Here is a 20,513-nt window from a genome sequence, read left to right as displayed (position 1 = left end):
CTTAACCCCAACACCACCACATTACTCACCCCAAACACCACTCCATTACTTACCCCCAACACCAACCCCATTGCCCTTATTCTCCCATTTTCCCTTCATCACATTTATCAGTCTCCCTATCCCAAAATATATCCCACGGTCCCCTCCCCCCCCCAAAAAAAAATATAGCTCATCTTCAACTTCTGTTGTTACACTTACTACCAAACATAGTTTACGTAAAACATACTCAAGCTTCCTCCGCAGGCTTCTTCATGTTTCAAAATTTAACTGCTGGATCCCTAGCCTGCGCATCATTATAATCATATGATTTGTAAAGTATTTGGCTTCAGTGTGTATTTCATATGTCACTGAAACCTCTGTGGAACACCAGGCTCATCTGAAATTATAGTGCACAGAATATTAGCACTTTAGCACACCGAATACTAGTCCCTATCAGTTGACACAAGGGCAAACAGACCTTGAGAGAGGTACATGCTCACTGCTGTTGGCAAGGTAATGGTAGGAAGAGAAGGAGCTTCCTGTGAATTGCCTTACAAGGCTCAGTAAAGACTATTGTACTTCCTTCCCAACTCTGATGTTCCTTTGCATCACTGATCCCCATCTCTGAGAAACCCTCCCTCCCTAAGACTCACCTGCGGAATTGGTGACCCTGTTCAGTCCTGCCCCAGCATCATGTAACATCCCATCACCCTACTAACCTCAGTGGATTGAATCCTACTCTTTCCTTCCTTCCCATTAGCTGGTGAGTTCATTGAAATAGGGATGATGCTATTTCTGATGATGATTTCCAAACACTTACTAGAAGTTGACATAGTTGTAGGATTCAGACTTAAAACCACAACTTTAAACTCAACTTCTTCCACTAATAATGACTTGAACTTCGTGTTCAAATATGTCTTGTTATTATAAGCAAGAAATGTAAATTATTGAGAATTTGGTACCTCCTATTCACTCTCTGGAAAAACGTTTCTTAAGAACCAATATTTGACAAGTCTTTATTAAGAAACTCTATGCTAGGCTGCTGAGAAAGAGAATAATGGGGGCAGGTTGAAGCCTTTTTCAAATGGTGGTCCAGCATGGCATTAATGGGAGCACCTGAATGGCTTAGTTGATGAAGCGTCTGACTCTGGCTCAGGTCATGATCTCCTGATTCATGAATTCAATCCCCACATCAGGCTTGTTTCTGTCATAGCAAAGCCCACTTCAGATCCTCTGTCCCTCTCTCTCTGCCCCTACCCCACTTGTGCTCTCTCAAAAATAAACATTAAGGGGCGCCTGGGTGGCGCAGTCGGTTAAGCGTCCGACTTCAGCCAGGTCACGATCTCGCGGTCCGTGAGTTCGAGCCCCGCGTCAGGCTCTGGGCTGATGGCTCGGAGCCTGGAGCCTGTTTCCGATTCTGTGTCTCCCTCTCTCTCTGCCCCTCCCCCCTTCATGCTCTGTCTCTCTCTGTCCCAAAAATAAATAAACGTTGAAAAAAAAAAAAAAAAAAAAATAAACATTAAAAAAAAAAAAGAATGGCATCAATGAGGGGGGAAAAAAGCAGTCACGTGAAAAGGAGTCGCGAGGAGGGACAAGGCAAAATTCCAGGCGGATGGAACAAAATACCTTAGCAAATATGTGTTGCTTTTACACTTTTACCTGAACATATGTGACTGTCTGATGTGAACGTCTCCATTTCAATTATAGAATTTCTACTAAAATGTTCTGACTTCTGTATACCCCATACATGTGTATGCAAATCAAGTTTAAGAACATGTCTAATAAGAATGGAATTCGAATTTCAGTGTAGGACCCCTGTAGATTAAAACGTAGCCAAGCCTTTGGCCATTTATTTTCTGTCTTCAACAAATTAATGCGTTACTATTAGTGCATTACATTTACTAGTACCTGTCTAGAACTTTCACTAAGTTTATGTGCTCTGTCAGTCAGGACATTCAAATGCATCTGGGGTCAGAAGTGGAAATCCTAAACAAAAAAGTATTAGAGATGATCTATATAGAAACACGGGAAGAAAGATTTAAGATAGTTCATTTATAAAATGCTTCATAAAAGGCATTCAGTTTTACATGTACCTTTCTTCATTTCAGCTTGTTATCTGCTGGCAGATATACAGATATACTTTATCTGAGGTAGAGATACTTAGACATTCTCATACAGTCAACTTGCCAATTTCTTAGAAAATTAGAGTGGAAAAAAAAAACACTCAAGGAGCATTCCACTTCTTTATAAGTCAGTCAAATCACCTTGTTCTGGAGTTAAGGATATAACAATGTTGACTTACCAATGTGTACTTAAACAGTTGGACGTTTTTTAATTCCACCCGGCTGGATTGCAAAGAATCCTAACGAGTGAGAAGCAAGAAGTTCTTTCTTTCAGGGCTATCTTAGGAGGATGATCTAACATCTTTGTTTCCCCTCGTCACTGAAGTCCTAATCTGAATCTTGTAACAGATGTGTCAGGTTTAATTGTGTTCTCTAAAGTGTGTTCCCTATTGAAGACCTCATGTGTGTTTGTGCTTCTTTGTCTTTGAGGAATGTTCTCATTTGTCCTTTCAAGTAGATTACTCAATGGGAAACAGCTCAAGTTTCTCGTGCAGCCAACAGACCCTTTCCTGGAAAGAAGGGACTGATTTTCTTCAGAGCGAGCAGATGGTCACCCCCCTAGAAGGTCCCACTGAGATTCACCTCTGTCACGCAAAATTTCTCTGACAAGTAGGGAGAAAACAGGTAGAAAGCAAATGTCAAGCCAGACACAGCCTATTTATGCACTGGGTTCTTGACGTCATCAAAATCCTGCATCCTCAAAGAACCCACTGAAGCAGGTACTAGTGAAACTCAAGGGAAAACTCAGAAAAAATAAAAACAAAAAAGGACCCACTGAGATTCTTTACTATGACGGACATTATAGAACAAAAGTAGTTTTGCCTTCCAACTAGAAGGTCGTGATTTCAACAGAAGTAATTCTATTTCTTGTGTGTTCTCCAAGTATGGGATCTATGGAAACAGGAGGAAGACATTAAAGAAAAATAAGCAAAGTGTCCCTTTAAGAAATTTCCAAGTAACTACTGCTTTCTTGGGTCAGCTAGGCTGTAAAGGCAATTGATTTAAAACTAGAGGAGGTTATAACTTGCAGGCAACCGGACTCACACTTCTGAGAGTTAGGAGTTTCACAACATTACAGCTTATTTGATTTGCATTTCACTCTACATCTCTTGGAGGGAGGGCAGCCAAGTGCCAGGCACTGGGTTAGGCACCAGGGGAGTACAGAACCTAGCACTAACAGACCTCAGTTCAATGATCAGCTCTAGCCATGGAAGTTCTGTGGTCTAAGAGTATATTCCATAAAGCGTATCACTTTCTACAGGGGGCTGGCATAACGTGCTTCGCGTGCAGCAAGGCTTCAGTAAGATATGCAATCACCATTATTATGCTAGAAGTATTGTTGCAGGAAGATACGTTATGAGAAACATGCTTTATGTTATAATTCATAGTATGGTGGGAGATTAAAAACCACAACTAGTTATGACGCGCTATGGTAGATACCATTTCTGAGGAGCATAGAGACAGCTGTTAAAACAGAGAAGGGAAAATGACACAGCAGTGAAAATAATCCCACACCTCGCCTGGAGGCTTGTCAAATCCTCACATTTCAAGTGAAGGTCTGAGTTCAAAACAAACAGACAAACAAAAACCAACAATAAACAACCAACCAAAAAAACACCTCATTTCCTTCCCTACCAGAAATCTATCAGAGAACAGTCCTTCAATAATCCCTTTCCACTGATCCTTTTTTTATAGCTGTTAATTGTCCTAATGCTATCAAAGAAGTATTCATTATGCTTATTGTTTATAGTCTGTTTCCTCCCTCTTCATTGTAAACTCCTCAAGGGCATGTCTCTTTTGTCCTTGTTGTTCAAGACTGAATTCAAAGCACCTAGAATAATGCCTGGCATATACTAAGTTTTCAATAAATTGTTGTTGGTTAAATGAGTGAATGAACGAATTGGTAATTCCCACCATCCCATAGTGGGCATCTTCAGGATCTGAAATGCAGAGAAAAAAAATCTAGCAAAAATCACCTAAGTACAAAGAAATACAGTTCTACCTATCACTCTTAACCCACTGACATCTGACTTATCAGTAACATATATTTCTTGCTCTATACTAGAGTTTTCTTCCTCATTCAAACTTAAGTAGAGAAGTAGCTTATGTAAATGTAGACGTTTAACAATTATGAGTGTCAATGAGTAAGAACTTTAGGTTCCGTCATCCCCTCAATGGATTCCGGTCCTGGATCAATGGAAACCATAGATCTGTAAGTATGGCTGGAGTATCATCCAGTATCTGACCCGCAGCAGAAGCGGGGAGCCCCTAACTCCACGGTAGAAGGACTAATATGTATTCCCAGTCCAAATGTACAATTCCTGTTTTTCATAGATATAAAGTCCTGACTTTTAGATAGATATGGTATTCATTAGAGTAATACTGTTTGTAGAAAATGGGTTAAAAATACTCTAGAAATTTAATCTTAGAAACCAGCCACCGCCATATAGCACAATTTCTATGGGATAATCCTGTTTGATGTCCACAAAGATTCATCTTATAAGCACATCTTTAGAACACACCTTATCTGTCAATTAGTATTGCCAACATTTAAACTGCATTTAATGTGACTTTATCATCTCTCTAGGGAGCATCTCAAGACACTTTCTGTGTGCCAGCATTTCTACTCAAAAGGAATTCCTGAAAGAATTCCTTGAGAAAAAGTATTTTCCTTGAGAAAAAGTGTTTTGCATGATGTTCTATGGGGTTTTAAACCTAAATCACAAGATAAGAAATATTGCGTTACCGTAATGGATTAAAAAATTTTTAAACCCAAATAATGTAGATACAACTGCCCAGAAACATGTCCTTTAATGAAACAAACAAACAAACAAACAAACAAACAAACAGAATTCTTCTACCTGATCAATTATTGAAGTTCTCATTCTGATTTGTACTGGTTTTCATCCACTGAGCCCTTTCCAGAGAAACTGTGGGCTGACTGAACACACACTGACAGGGAGGCAGAAGATACACCCCACGGAGCAGGGAAGGTGGACGCAATCCGAACACATGTGCGCCCCACCTGCCAATGTACAACTACTCAGGGCTCACCATGACCTCACGGAGATGCTCCTCTGTAAGGAGCCAGCAAAGCTTCCTTTTTCTGGGTTAGCCTTTGGATTTTTTCCCTGTCCTACAGTCAGTATGTACTTTGGTCAGAGTAAATTAAAATTCACATTTTGGATGTTGCTTGAAATGCACTGAATTGTTTCACAACTGAATTGTCACACACTTCCTCTGCCTTGGGAAGAAGGATGTCATTTTGATGTTTTTTGTCATCTCCTCGCAGCATCAGACAAGGCTGGGCTGTCGGGGCTGGGGGCTTCTTTCCCTATAGATATTTATTTAGCATATGGAGCATACAAGGCAATACTGAAAGTTATATCCTATAAGTGACTTGTCTGTCACCGGTGACAGACAATAAAGGACTATGAAATAAGTTCTAGGAATTTTCTACAAGAGAAGAACTATTTCATGAGCACACAAGGTTTTGTTTGTTTGTTTGTTTGTTTTTAATTCTTGGTGCTACTTTGACATAAAAAGGTTGGTTGGCAGTAGCTCTTACAGATAAAATATATCATTAATAACAACATTTATTAAGTGCTCACCATGAGCCCACCATTGAGCCAGATACTTTGCATAGGTTGGCTCATTTACTCCTTTCAAAAATTCCAAAATGTAAATTTAATTATCCTCATTTCTCAGATGAGAAAACTGGGCTCAGAAAAATGAATTAACTTGCCCAAAGTCATCTAGCTAGTTAGATGACTCAGGATAGTAGAATCAGGATGGGAGTTGGGGGAACACCCCTATCTGGAACACAGAAACAGCGGCTAACATCCTGAGTCTACTGATCACCTTCCAGCAATAATTCCATAGTCACCATCTCAAATTTTGTTATTTCCTAAAACTCAGTTTTGTTTTGTTTTTTTAATGTTTATTTTTGAGAGAGAGAGAGAGAGAGCGCGCATGCACACGCACAAGTGGGGGAGGGGCAGAGAGAGGGGGAGACACAGAATCCAAAGCAGGCTCGGGGCTCTGAACTGTCGGCACAGAGCCCGACGTGGGGCTTGAACCCATGAACCATGAGATCATGACCTGAGCTGAAGTCAGACGCTTAACCCACTGAGCCACCCAGGCACCCCCCTACAAAAAAAAAAAAAAAAAACCTCAGTTTTAATGTTTTCCAAGTTGCCAATGGGACATGTCCAACATTTGTCTCAAAAATCAACACAAACAGGGGCAGGTAGGTGGCTCAGTTGGTTGAGCATTTGACTCTTGATTTTGGCTCAGCTCATGATTCTGGAGTTGTGGGATCAAGCCCCCCTCAACCCCTCTCTCCTGCTCACAAGCTCTCTAACTCCAAAAAACAAAAACGAAAACAAACAACAACAACAAAAACCATACACACATACACACATGCACACACACACAAAATAGAGCTCAGTTCACTAAGAATGAGCTTCTTATCCCAAATCCTTATATGTTCCAGCAATTCACTAATCCCAGTGTCCTCACACTCTAAATTTCCACTCAGCTGATGTCATCTCCACAAGCTGATTACCAATCTTCAAGAAAGCAACCATGACCCATTGAAAACCCACTCTTCTGGCTCTTGTTCTTAGGCGTTAGAGAGATACAAAGCTACCTAAGCAAACACATCCCTTAAAGGAGCTTAAAATCTAGGAGTATTCACACAAAAGGTTTAGAATGTAAACAGTAAATGATCCAGAAAAATGCAACTCGAATTCAGAAGACGGTTTACCTTGGGCTAGAGTTATAAAATGCTTCATGTGGGGCGCCTGGGTGGCTCAGTCAGTTAAGTACCTGACTCTTCATTTTGGCTCAGGTCATGATCTCACAGTTTGTGGGTTCAAGCCCTACAACAGGCTCTGCGTTGACAGCATGGGGCCTGCTTGGGATTCTCTGTCTCTCCTAGTATCTCTCTGCCCCTCCCCCCTCTGAAAATAAATAAATACTTCCAAATAAAATAAAATAAAATAAAATAAATGACAAAATAAAATAATAAAACGTTTCATGTGAGAGGTGAGATTTGACCAGCCTTCCAGGATAGAGGGCTTTGAAACAACCATCTTAAAAGAAATCCCTGCCTGTGGTAAAACATTCAAACTATCTGGAAGGACATGAAAGGGGAAAGAATCCTTGACTTTCCTTGTCCTAGCCCTAGGAGAATCTGTCAAGTAGACAGAATTCAAAATACATGAAAAGAAATAAAGAGGAGAGAATGGCCAGAATGGCACAGTCATGACAAGTAGGGGTGGCTATGGCAGAAAGGAGGTTCCATGTAAGGGGCTGGTTAAGAAACGGAGCTAAGCAATGAAGGGAGCCCACTGTGTCTCTGGCATTCATCCCACCCACGTGTCTGACAGCCAACTGTGGTCCTGGTTTGTGCTCAGATCTACGGGATGCAGGCCAGTGCAAAGGGACGTGACTGCCGTCCTCGTGGTCTCAAGGACAAAGTCTGAGGAGCCTCACAAAGACTTTGACTGTTGTTTGAAAAGTCAGCCCAGATCCAGGTGTAATCAGAAGGAGACCCTGCAGACAAGAAGTGCCATTAGGAGACTTCTGTGTATCCCACGCATAAAATGATGAAGCCCCAAAGTCAAGCAGCATCCACAGAATTCACACAACACAACTACTCCAAACTTTCATTTCATCAGGAAGAAATTAAGACCAAAAGAAGTCGTATGTCTTGCCCAAATTTGTAACATAATAAAAGGCTTTATAAAATGACCACTGAGGGGCGCCTGGGTGGCTCAGTTGGTTGAGCCTCCGACTTCGGCTCAGGTCATGATCTCACTGTTTGTGAGCTCGAGCCCCACGACGGGCTCTGTGCTGACAGCTCGGAGCCTGGAGCCTGCTTCAGATTCTATGTCTCCCTCTCTCTCTGCCCCTCCCCAGTTTGCTCTCTGTCTCCCTTTCTCAAAAAATAAATAAAATAAATAAAAGAATCTTTAAAAAACATAAAATAAAAAAAATAAAATGACCATTGATAAGAAAGTCTTAAAGAACTAAACGAGAAAATAAAACTTTAACAGTTTATAAGATATGAAAGGATGATGCCTTTATCACTTCAGAATTGGAAAAGATTTCTTAAACAAGATATCTTATCTATACCATAAAGAATAAAAAATGCATCGATTTTAAATTTTAAAAAGATTTTTTTGGGCGCCTGGGTGGCTCAGTTGGTTAAGCGTCCAACTCTTGATTTCAGCTCAGGTCATGATCTCACGGTTTGTGAGATCGAGCCCCTCGTCGGGCTCCATGCTGACAGCATAGAGCCTGCTTGGGATTCTCTCCCTCTCTCTCTGTCCCTCTCTCTCTCTCAAAATAAATATATTTTTTTAACATTTATTTATTTTTGAGAGCCAGAGCATGAGCAAGGGAGGTGCAGAATGAGAGAGGGACACAGAATCTGCAGCAGGCTCCAGGCTCTGAGCTGTCAGCAAAGAACCCGAAGCAGGGCTCGAACTCACAAACCGCGAGACCATGACCTGAACCGAAGTCAGATGCTTAACTCGCTGAGCCACTCAGATGCCCCGACTTTCAAAATGAATAAATAATTTTTTTTAATAAAAAGTAAATAAATAATTAAAAGATGATTTTCGATGGCCAACAGATGATAAGATGCTCACCCTGACTTATTTGGGAAATGCAAATCAAAACCGCACTGAGATATCGCCTCCCACCTGTCAGAACGCTAAAATCAAGAAGATAAGAAACAACAAGTGTTGGCAAGAATGTGGATAAAAAGGAACCCCCAGGCACTGTTGGTGGGAATGTGAACTGGTGCAGATTCCGTGAAAAACAGTATGGAGAGTCCTTTAAAGATCAAAAATAGAATTACCATATGATCCAGCAATTGCACTGCTGGGTACTTAGCCCAAAGAATACAAAAACACTAATTTGAAAGGCAATATGCACCCCTATGTTTACTGCAGCATTATTTACAATAGCCAAGGTATGGAAGCAAGCCAAGCATCCATCCATAGATAATGGATAAAGATGTGGCATATATACACAGTGAAATACTAGCCATAAAAAAAAAAGAGTGAAACATTGTCATTTGCAACAACATGGACGGATCTAGAGGGTATAACGTTAGTGAAGTAAGTCAGTCAGAGAAAGACAAATACCATATGGTTTCACTCATATGTGGAATTTAACAAACAGAACTAAGGAAAAGAGACCAAAAAATCAGATTCCTAAATATGGAGAAATGGTGATGGCAAAGGAGAGGGAGGAGGGGGGTGGATGAAATAGGTGAAGGGCACTTAGAGTACACTTATCATGGTGAGGACTGAGTAATGTATAGAATTGTTGAATCGCTATGTCGCACATGTTAAATTAATAGAACGTGGTTAGTTACACTGGAATTTAACGTAAAATAAAATAATCTTTTCGTCCAAAGACATCATAAAAATGAAAAGACAAGCCACCAGTGGGGAGAAGATTGCTGAAATGCCGATAACAGAAAAACTCTGGTATTCAGAATATATAAATAACTCTTACAAATCAATAACCTCTTTTTTATTTTTTTTTTTATTTTTTTTTTTTATTTTTTTTTTTCAACGTTTTTTTATTTTTGGGACAGAGAGAGACAGAGCATGAACGGGGGAGGGGCAGAGAGAGAGGGAGACACAGAATCGGAAACAGGCTCCAGGCTCCGAGCCATCAGCCCAGAGCCCGATGCGGGGCTCGAACTCACGGACCGCGAGATCGTGACCTGGCTGAAGTCGGACGCTTAACCGACTGCGCCACCCAGGCGCCCCAATAACCTCTTTTTTAAAGCTGTGGGAGAATGGACAGCACATGTGAATAAGCATTCCAAAGAGACCTGAATGGCAATCAACAGAGGAAAGAAACAGTCAACATTACTAACAGTCGGTCAGGAAGCAACACGGTTAAACTACAAGGAGCCATCATTTCACATTCATAATCCTGGCAAAAAATAAAATGGACCACCAAATACTGGCAAAGATATGAGGGAAAGGGGGCTCTTCTAGATTGCCGATTGGAGTATAAAGAGTTAAATACTTTTTTGGTAATTTGGCATTATCCTCTAAAGGTGAGGGCACAAATCCCACCCTTCCATAATTCCACTCCTAAGAAGATATGCTAAGGAAAGTCTCCTTTGTTAGCACAAGACATGTATATATATGAATGTTCACGGCAGCCTTGTTGGAAAATACCCTGACTGCCCACTGACAGAAGACTGATACATTAAACATGATATATTATGCAATGGAATACCACATTGCAGTAGAAATGACTAAATAGGATCTACATATATCCACAAAACACTAATCCATTAAAGTAAGGTGAAAAAGACTACAGAGCAATTTACTATTTATATAGTTTACAAACAGCAAAGCGAGACTATATTGCTTAAGTACACACATACATAGCAAAGCATAAGGAAATGCATGCGAATGATAAACACAAAAATTCAGTACAGGCATATGCTGTTTTACTGCACTTCACTTATCGCATTTTATTTTTCACAAATTGAAGGTCTGTGGCAACCCTGCGTTATTGCAAATCTTTGGGCACCGTTTTTCCAACGGCATTTGCTCACTTCAGGTCTCTTGTCCCATTTTGGCAATTCTCACCATATTTCAACCATTTCGTTATTATTATATTTGCTATGGTGATCAATGATCAGTGATCTCTGCCATCACTTTGTAATTGTTCCGGGGCACCATGAACCATACACATACAAGATGATGAAGTTAATCCATCAACGTCGTGTGTTCTGATTCCTCCACCGACCAGCCAATCCCTGTCTCTCTCCTTGGGCTTTCCTATTCCCTGAGACACAACAATATTGAAATTAGGAAAGTTAACAACCTTACAACGACCTCTAAGCTTTCAAGTGAAAGGAGGCAATCAATCAATGTGGCAAACTTCATTGTCTTCTTTTTAAAAACAATATTTTTAATGTTAACTTATTTTTGAGGGAGAGAGAGAGAGCGAGCAGGGTAGGGGCAGAGAGAGAAGGTGACAGAGGATCTGAAGCAGGCTCTGAGCTGACAGCACAGAGCTGGATGCGGGCCTCGAACCCATGAACCATGGGATCCTGACCTGAGCCAAAGTCAGACGCTCAACCTGAGCCACCCAGGCCCCCTCATCGCTGTCTTCTTTTAAGAAATTGCCACAGCCACCCCAACCTTCCTGATGAGTCATCAGCCACAACATCAAAGCAAAACCCTTCACCAGCAAAAACATTACAACTTGCTGGACGCTCAGAATATAGTTAGTATTTTTTTACTAATAAAGTATTTTTTTTATTTAGGTACGCATATATATGTCTATTTTAGAAATAATTCTATGGCACACTTCATAGACTACAGCATAGTGTAAACATAATTTAATGCAATGGGAAACCAAAAAATTCATTTGGCTCGCTTTATTGTGATACTTTATTGTGGTCATCTGGAATCGAACTTGCAGTATCTCGGAAGTATGCCTCTATTGAGAGTACCATTGAGGGGAAAGATGCTTTGAGAAAGAGGACTCTGGGAGTATTAACAGTATGTGTAATGACTTGTTTCACCATCTGGAGGGGGGTGAATACATAGGTGTTTATTTTTTTTTTATTTTTTTTTTAGAATTTTAGGAATTATTTAATCAATAAATCTAAATGTGTTTTTTTTACTTATTTTTGCATTTTAATACAAATGTATCAAATCTACCATATTTTCTGATTTTTTTCTTATACGGGCATTTTTTTCTTTCATCTCTTCAAAGTCTTTTGAATATTTTCAGACATTTTACTTCTTTGGCTAAAGATTCTCCAAAGATATTTTATTTCTAGTAATTCACACTTAAGAAACACTTACAGTCGTCTTTAGAAATTTTATCCACTATAGGGGTTTATTTTAATATTTAATTTTTTGGTGTTACTAAAATATTTCACAATAATCTGTAATTAACAACAAAGAATTGAACAATAGTTTAAAACACAGATATAGCGTAAAAGAGAAATGAGTCAAATATTACTTGAAATTTGTTCCAAAATATTTTTCATGTCTTCTTTTCTCCCATGGTTACTTCCTTAGACCTGGCTCCCTTCATTTATGCCCCAATGAATGCAACAGCCTCCTCTCGGTTCTCATCTGGTGGTAGACGGACCTACTTCCATCAGTTTAAGAGGCCAGCCACTTCTCTGTATCACTGTCTCTTCCAAATCCTTCAAGGTTCCTGTCAACTCTAAACATTCTCCGTGCTTCTCAATCAAATTCATCTCCAGGTCTAATTCAAATGCCTCAGAGGAGCCAGAGCAGAGAACCATCTCCTTGAACCAGGAATACACCAAGTTGGTTTGCATTTCCATGTCTTTGTAAATGGTTTTGCCTTATCTGAAAAGTCATCCCTTCCATTTAACTCTTACCCATCCAGGAAGACGGATCCAAGGATCCAGTCCTTTGTTGAGCTTTGTCATTCCTTAAAAGCCCAGGATAAGTATGACTGCTCTCAGATGTTTGAGCCCTTAGTTTGATTTTATAACATGTTCTTACTAATTATTTTCTACATGTTAATCTTACCCTCTGGATTAGATTTTAAGCCACCCAAGAATTTGAACAGTGTTTCCACTTCTGTATTCTGCACGCTAATGAGTACACAGGAGATATTCTAATTTTGTTTGTCTGTTTGCTCATATGTGGGGGCTATAGCCATGCCAAGATCTACATCGACCATCTACATCCCTTAGGATTCTTATCATCAAAGCAAGATCATTTAAAACATCCATAAAAGAAAAACAGATCTGGAGAAATTATTGCACATCATAGTTTATAGCAACATGAGCCATGTCCGTGTTAAGTCTTACTTTTCCTCGTTTAGGGCTGAACAGTGGATGGAGCATCGAAAGCAGGGTGTCACGTGTCAGATTAAGCGTATCCACGAGGGTGGCCCACCTCACCACATCATTCAAGATCTCAGAAGCACAGAGTGGGACGGAATATACTACAAGCCTGGCCAGAAACTAGTATAAAAAAAAAAAAAACATCATGAAACTACTCAGAAGGCTGTGAGTCCACCTAATTTTAAGTGGCAGATTCCAGCATCACCTATGAATGAGAGCCACACCCCGCGCAGGTTCTAAGGACATATACAGAAATCAGGCACAAGCCAGAAAGTCGGTTGTAGCCACTTCTCTTCTTCCTGCTAGATTGGTCTCTCATCCTTCTGGTCTGATTCAGTCCTTCAGTGTCCTTCCATACGCGGCTCCTATACTCACCATTGTCTCTGAGCTTATGGTCTCCTAGAGGTGGACAGGCACGTAAACAGACAATGAAATACAAAACTACGAAATGTGTACCAGATTCCACAGAGACATAGGAGGGAGTGCTCAGTCCTTTGGGGTGGCCAGGGAGAAAAGAGCTAGTGCTACATTTGGAGGGGGGGCACTCAAAACACAGGCAGGTGGGGGGTTAAGCTATTCATATGCTTATTCCAAGTAAGAAAGGGGAGGAAGGGTAGGGGATGGGAGGTTTTGTTTTTGTGTTATTTGTTTTGTTTCTTAATCCCTGTCTTACTTCAGAACGTCCCTCAGTTTTCCAGCAGACTGCAGTTTCCCTGGTTGGGAATTACACAAACTAACCCAGCACACGTTGGCCACGCTGGGATCAGGCCTGTATCTTCCAGGTGTTATCAGAGTAGAGAATGCAGGATTTAAGATTGCAGGGGGCCTCTAAAAGCCGCATGATACTACCCTCAGGGTTCTGGTCCTTACGCAGTTAGAGTACAGATCTGCATCCCCTCATGGGCTTATTAATTCATTCACTTCACTGCTGTTTACTGACCACTTACTGAGTGCCAGCGGCTGTGCTGGGCCCTGCTGACATTTGGTGAAATGCTGTATTTAGTCCTTGATCCCATGGAATGCACAGTTCAGTGGGGAAGACAGTTGATAGGAGAATCATAGAAGTCAAAGCATCGTTATTTACTGGAAAAGGACCGCGAAAAGAAGAAAAGTATAAAGCGGTAAAGCTGCATTCAACTGGAGAGCCTCACTGATTAAATTAAATTTTCAGCTGAGGTCTAGGCAAGAGGAAATAATGTAAGAAACAGTGTGCCAGGGAGAGTGGGGCAAGGACATCTTATGCTGCTTCACAGAAGCTATAGAACCAAGCGATTCTCTAAATTGCCTAGGCAAGGGCTCACACAATCAACTTCTAAATATGTTACTGCTTCAAGGTCCGGTCCCTCCCCACCCCTACCCCACACCCACCTCCCCACCCCTTGGGCTCTAACGGAAAAGAATATCCCTGTTTGAAAGACTGAAAGGTTATTCTGCTTCTGGGTTAACGTCTGGGAAAGGAGCTTCCAAGGGAGTGACTACGCATTGCCTTTTTACTAGAGTAGTATGATGAATCATATCATGGAATAGTTGTTTGCAAAGTCTGAGACAAGATCAAAATGCCATTTGCCTCTGAAACTGCAGCGTGTGTTTTGTAAAGAAATCTCAGTGATATCTAGCAGGGAGATTTCTAGTCCAGAAATAGACTTCCCTCCGAGTTTCCACTGAAATTGAAACTGAGGGAGAAAGGGTCTCCAGAGAAAGGGTGTAATCTTGAGGTCAGAGCAAAGATTAATGCCAGTCCTCCCATCATATACTAATAAACGGTCTCCAGGGGCGCCTGGGTGGCGCAGTCGGTTAAGCGTCCGACTTCAGCCAGGTCACGATCTCGCGGTCCGTGAGTTCGAGCCCCGCGTCGGGCTCTGGGCGGATGGCTCGGAGCCTGGAGCCTGTTTCCGATGCTGTGTCTCCCTCTCTCTCTGCCCCTCCCCCATTCATGCTGTGTCTCTCTCTGTCCCAAAAATAAATAAACGTTGAAAAAAAATTAAAAAAAAAAAAAAAAAAAAAAACGGTCTCCAGGAGTAGAATGAAAAGGGAAGTTACTCTAGCAGATGTTTTCAAATTAGCCAAAACCGTGTCACAGAGCAAAGCGGCAGAGCTGGAAACATGCCCAGAGAGAGAGAGAGACCTCCCCACAAGCTGCCTGAGGGAGACATTTAAATGTCTCTGAGCCCTCCCGGTGCAGACTGGGAGGGTGCGGACTGGGACACACAAGCTGGGGAGGGAACCGGCCCTAACGGGAACCCTCATTTCCTAATTGCTTATCCAGGGCTTCGATAAGCCCCTGCTCTGATGAATACTAAGAAAATCTGGCAGGATTGGGCAGTTCACACACCGCCAAACTACACTCTCCGTGGCTTGCTTTTGTGTCGCTGCTTGCACACCCAACAAAAACATGTGGAGAGAGGATCTAGAAATTGTCAGTGACATCGGGTGAGCAAACTCTGATAAGAGAATATAAACATGAACAGTTTCGTTGTGAGCCAAGATGCACAGCAGATCCAGAACCCTGATCCCTCATCACAACAACCCCAAGGGGGGCAATCACATCCCAGTTTCACTGGTTCTCATCTACCCAAGAAAAGGTCCAAGAATCTGGGCCAGAAATCTACGGCTGGTTGCCCAGAGGGCCTCCTGTGCATGAGCTGGTCTTCCGAACTGGGATAGCACTTCTTACCTGCAAATCATGAACTCCTACGGGAAGGCGAAAACAATAAACACCAACGTTTAACTCCATAAAGGAAGAGAATAACTAGTTTCTCACCGGTACACCAGCTGTCTGGCCCCTGCCATTCACTAGAACGAAGAATATAAAATTGATGGGTCAACACAACTCATATGCAATACCAACCTCGTGTGTGTGTGCGTGTGTGTGTGTGTGTGTAGTGAATGTACATAAACGCTCGAATGCTTTATGTATTAATGGTATATTATACACGTTTTTAATATTTACTTTTCTATTAAAATTTTTTTTGGCATAAAACAAATATGTGTTAGAAGAAAAGGAACTGATACCTGGTATGTCAGGCAGTGAGTTATCAGCAGATGTTTAATAAACGAAAGCAAATGACTGTGGTAGAAGAAGGAACGTCTAATTCCTGAAAGACCACACATCTGTGAAAGCCAGGTCCATTGGGCAGTAACAGGAACCAGGCTACAAATTCCCCATGATTTCAAAAGGAGGTAGGGAGGGGCACCTGGGTAGCTCAGTCGCCTCCAACTTCGGTTCAGGTCATGATCTCATGGCTCCTGAGTTCGAGCCCCACATTGGGCTCTGTGCTGACAGCTTAGAGCCTGGAGCCAGCTTCAGATTCTGTGTCTCCCTCTCTCTCTATTCCTACCCCGCTCTGTCTATCTGTCTCTCTCTCAAAAATAAATAAATAAATAAATAAATAACATAAAAAAAATAAAAATAAAAAGGAGGCAGGGAGAAAGTTAAGGGTGGGGGGAATGGGCAGTGAAATGATCCCTTTCTTTGAAAATGGAGAATTACAAGCTCTTAGGATCCTCTGGAAATAAAAGACAGCATAAGACATGGAGTGCTTTTGAAACTCCAAGCATCTCAGCAGCACAAAAATGTTTAGAATGCTAGAAAAAGGGCCTTCTTGTGATTGTGTTTCTGTCTTTTGTGACTGTGCTTCTTTAAAATGAAAAACACATTAAGCGAACAACATACAACATACGTAAGGCATAGATAGTAAATATGAGAGGTAGGGGGTGGGGCGTGTTGAGATTTCTGAAAAGTCTGGGTAGCCTTTCAGCTTTCCTTGGTGCTGCTCCTTTAGCAGGGGGGAAATAATTACCAAGGAAAAAGAGAAAAGAAACAAAAGAACTTACAACAGCTTTGTTTCCTTAAATTAGGCAAAGAGAGGCAAGTGTGGTTTCTATAGAGATGAACTCTTCATAAAAATCCTCCAGTTCGATGAATGCTTCCTAAGGAAAACTTCTGCGGGGAACAGAGTTGGTCTGATAAAGGGTGGAGCTAATTGTGGGAATAATCAAGAAGACACCATCATGGGAGTTGGCGTCTATCATACAAACTTCACTATAAAAACACTCATTTAGATAGTATGTGATTATTCTTTCTCAATTCAAAATATTATATGAAATCGAAATCAGAATGTTGATTTTTTGTTTGTTTCCAGAAGTTGCTATACAAAGAATATGGCCCTTGCCTCAATTAAGTTGTAGCTGAAACTATTATCACGCTACATATCTCTAAATGAGTCATTAGTATGAACTCAGCTTCCCTCTTCCTAGTTTTAATTTTATATTTAAAAAAAATAATGAATCTAGTTGGCTATGGAATGAAGGCACACATGCCTAACAGAGTTAAATCAAAATGCATGCAACCCATCTTTCCAAGTTTGATTCAAAGGACATTTAAGCTTAGAAGGATTTAGAAAGTAGAACACCGCTTAGTTTCAGGCTATTTCTCTATATGGGGTATGCAATATTTTGAGAAGAAGGTCTTGCTTTCCATAATTACTGACATGTTTCATCAAGGCTTTAGACCTGGCAGAATAAAATTTATGTTGGAGGAGAAATTAAAGAAAATTCCCCAAAGGGAAAACTCATGTACGTGTTATCTCTCAAAAGCACAACTGCGTATGTGTTATTTGAAGAGTTTTGTCAGAAAATCACTTCACAGCTTTTTAAGGAATCTTTTAACCAGTTCATTGTGCCAACATTTATGTTGCCTATAATATTTGAAATAAGATACTTCATTTGGGAAACAGAATAGAAACCCTAATGGAAACATACAGAGAAATAGAAAGACAGGTATAATTTTTTCAATGTCCTATATTTGCAAATATGCTCAAGTCTTTTCTCATTCAAGTAGCATTTTCTCTTCAGCGAGTCAGTTTTGTTTTGTTTTGTTTTTCAAAAGTAGTCCTGGGATTTTAGATCTGAAACTTGTAATATTGCAAGGCAGTGTCTTCACCTGCTGCAACTTTAAACTGAAGTGATACATCCAAGGAAATTAATACCACAGCTACTGATATCAGATTCCATGAAATTCTCTATTTCCTCTTTATGCCAGAATATAAATTTTCTGAACTGAGTACTTTACATGACCTGACCACTTAAATTTCATATATTTTGCATAGATATATGCAACGTGGTTTTATGGCTTTGAATTTCCTTTGTAAACATTTGAGAAAAGAAAACTTTATCCTTTTGACATTATGTAAATTGAGACACTTCTAACATTTCTTGCTTCTATGTCATTTCCGTCCAAGTTGGAATAACGACTATTGCTATAGATGCAAAATTACATTGGCCAATAGAAAGTTGCTTCCTGAAACTGAAATTCTGCTATAAATAACATTCAAAAAGCAGTTAGGTCCTCCCTGGTAAAAAATAAATTGGCAAGATGTTTGCACTGGGTCCTAAAATCGCTTTCCTAGCTCTAAACATTCCTCATCCCAGTGCCTGACTACAACTCAGATCGATCCTTCACTTTACAAAGCCATTCATGATTCATGAACACCATAAAAGATAAAGATCTGTTCTTAATTGTTACTTTAATTATGTGTCTTTCATCTTTGTAATTCCATAACTTCCCATGTTATGCCAAGGGAGGCAGGAAGCATCGATCTCTCAGGAACCCAAGCCAGGCTCACTGTGTCAGGGGTGTACATAGAGTCCTGCCTGGGTCCATAAAAGAAATAACATCTACCCACCCGCGTCCCTGTCCCGGCCCTCTGGCCACTTCATACCCCCTCCCCTCCGCACGCCCCCTCCAGTTTTCAGACAGAAAATTCCGCAGCGCTAGTGGCCCGGAGGAAGGCGAGCCCGGGAGCCGAGGGCGCGAGCCCAGCTCCGGTACAGGCACTCAGTGTCTCGGGGCGCGGGCACCCGAACAGCGGGTCGCCGCTTCCCACGGCTTCCCGGGGGCCACCGGGTGAAGCAGGGACAGCTCGCCTTCCTCGAGGAGCGAGCGCCGCGGCCTGAGTCCTGAATGCAGGGTCTTCATCTCCCAGCGGCCCTCCGAAGGTCCCTCCCGCAGCTGCAGCCGCCTCTCAATGAAAGTGCAATTTGTTATCTCTCCCAGCCCGGAGGAGAAGTCCCGGTTTGGTCTCCGCTCCAGCCCCGCTCATTCAATTCACTGAATACCGCGTCTCAAGGTTGGCCACGCGATTCGCCGGGAACTGGCCTCGGCCGCGGGCGGGGGGCGACTCTACAGTGACCTCCCCCTTGAATCCCGTCCTCTGTGTGTGTCTCTCTCTTTCTGTGTCTCGTTCTCCCCCTGCGAGCTTCTGTCTGTCTCTCTTTGTGTCTCTGTTTCTCTGGCTTTCTCTCTTACGCGAGCGCGCGCGCGCGCGCGCGCACACACACACACACACACACACACACACACGGGAGGAGGCTCTCTCCACAACCAAAGCCAAAATGTCACCTAAAAACCCAAGTGCAACAACTTGCCTGGCAAACGACCCAGGAGCCTGCCGAGAACTCCCCTGCAGTGAGCAGCCCCCTCCTCCCCTGCAAGGTGCACCGGGGGTTGGGGCGGGGGGAGGTGTGAATTTGGCCGGTGGAGATGACGGGAACTAGTGTTCTCCCCTCCCCCTTCCAGGACCCTGTCGCAATTAGAAATCCGTCCCCTCCCCGGGCCCCAAGAGGGAGTAGCCAGGACCACCAGCCCGGAGAGGGGCGCGCTGGCCCCCGGATTCCCGGGGTCCCCAGGGGGTCCGGGAGTGCGCCCCAGGCGGCGGATGGCGAAGGAGAAGCGGGCCAAGGGAGCCCAGCCCATCGTCCCTCCGCGGGCGAGAGGAGCGGCGACCGCGCGGCGGTCAAGAGACACCCAGCGCGCTGCGATCGCGGTGGTTGGCGGCGGCCCGGGCTCCGGTTGCTGCCGCCACGCGCGCACGCCCCAGCCCCGCAGCGCAGCCCGGCGTTACCTTGCCGCTGCCCGCAGTCCGGCCCTGGATCCCTGCGTCCGTCCGTCGGTCCCACGAGCCTCGGGGGGAGGACGAAAAAGGGTGTCCCCGCGGCCCGGACAGGGTCTCAGCGAGGAGACGGGAAGCAACGGAGAGAGGAGCAGAGGCGGCTGCGACCGCTCCCGCCGACGCTGCCGCGGACTTCGCCGGGCCGGAGGTGTCGGAGAGGCCGTGTCCTCGGGATTGCGGCGCCCGGAGCGCAGCGCTCGCCTCTGGCGCGGAGGCTGAGCGCCGGGACGCGGCGAGCTGGGGCGGCGAGGCTGGGCTGGTCACCCGCCCCTGGGTGCATGTTAATACGGTGGGGAGGAGGAGTCCCGCGCTTCCTCCGCCCAACCACCGGAGCCGGCGGGCGGGCGGCGGCCGCGGCCCGGAGCCAGCCGCTCCCACCCGCCCCAGCTACTACGGCGCGGCCACTCGCCCTGGCCCCAGCCCAGGCACGTGCGCCGAGGCCGCGGGGAGGCGCCCGGCCTCTCCCGGAGCGTGCTCTTGGCCTGCGGCCTCTGCCCGCTCAGCCTTCCGGTGGCGAGTGCACTCACACGCACTCAAACCGGACCGACGGGAAAGCCCCGCGTGCCTGGG

At 43.3% G+C, this 20,513-nt stretch overlaps 1 protein-coding gene across 5 annotated transcripts in view; it reads right to left on the bottom strand.

Annotated features, from left to right (window-relative positions):
* The window catches only part of DLGAP1 (DLG associated protein 1), a 904,837-nt gene extending 884,524 nt beyond the window's left edge, over window positions 1-20,313 (bottom strand). For 2 of the 5 annotated variants that reach the window (XM_086682539.1, XM_086682540.1), the window contains exon 1: window positions 19,896-20,310. The gene's annotated coding sequence lies outside the window, so the exon portion shown is untranslated. Of the gene's footprint in view, window positions 1-19,895 lie in introns of all 5 variants that reach the window. The other 3 variants (XM_086682542.1, XM_086682543.1, XM_086682541.1) reach the window with 3 other exon arrangements.
* Between the last annotated feature and the right edge of the window lie 200 nt (window positions 20,314-20,513).

Source organism: Puma concolor, chromosome D3 (assembly GCF_028749965.1).
Source record: "Puma concolor isolate L17-30 chromosome D3, mPumCon1.1.hap2, whole genome shotgun sequence".
NCBI classification, from domain to species: Eukaryota; Metazoa; Chordata; class Mammalia; order Carnivora; family Felidae; genus Puma; species Puma concolor.
The sequence above is the reverse complement of the archived record's forward strand: the minus strand, read 5'-3'. Positions and strand labels throughout refer to the sequence as shown.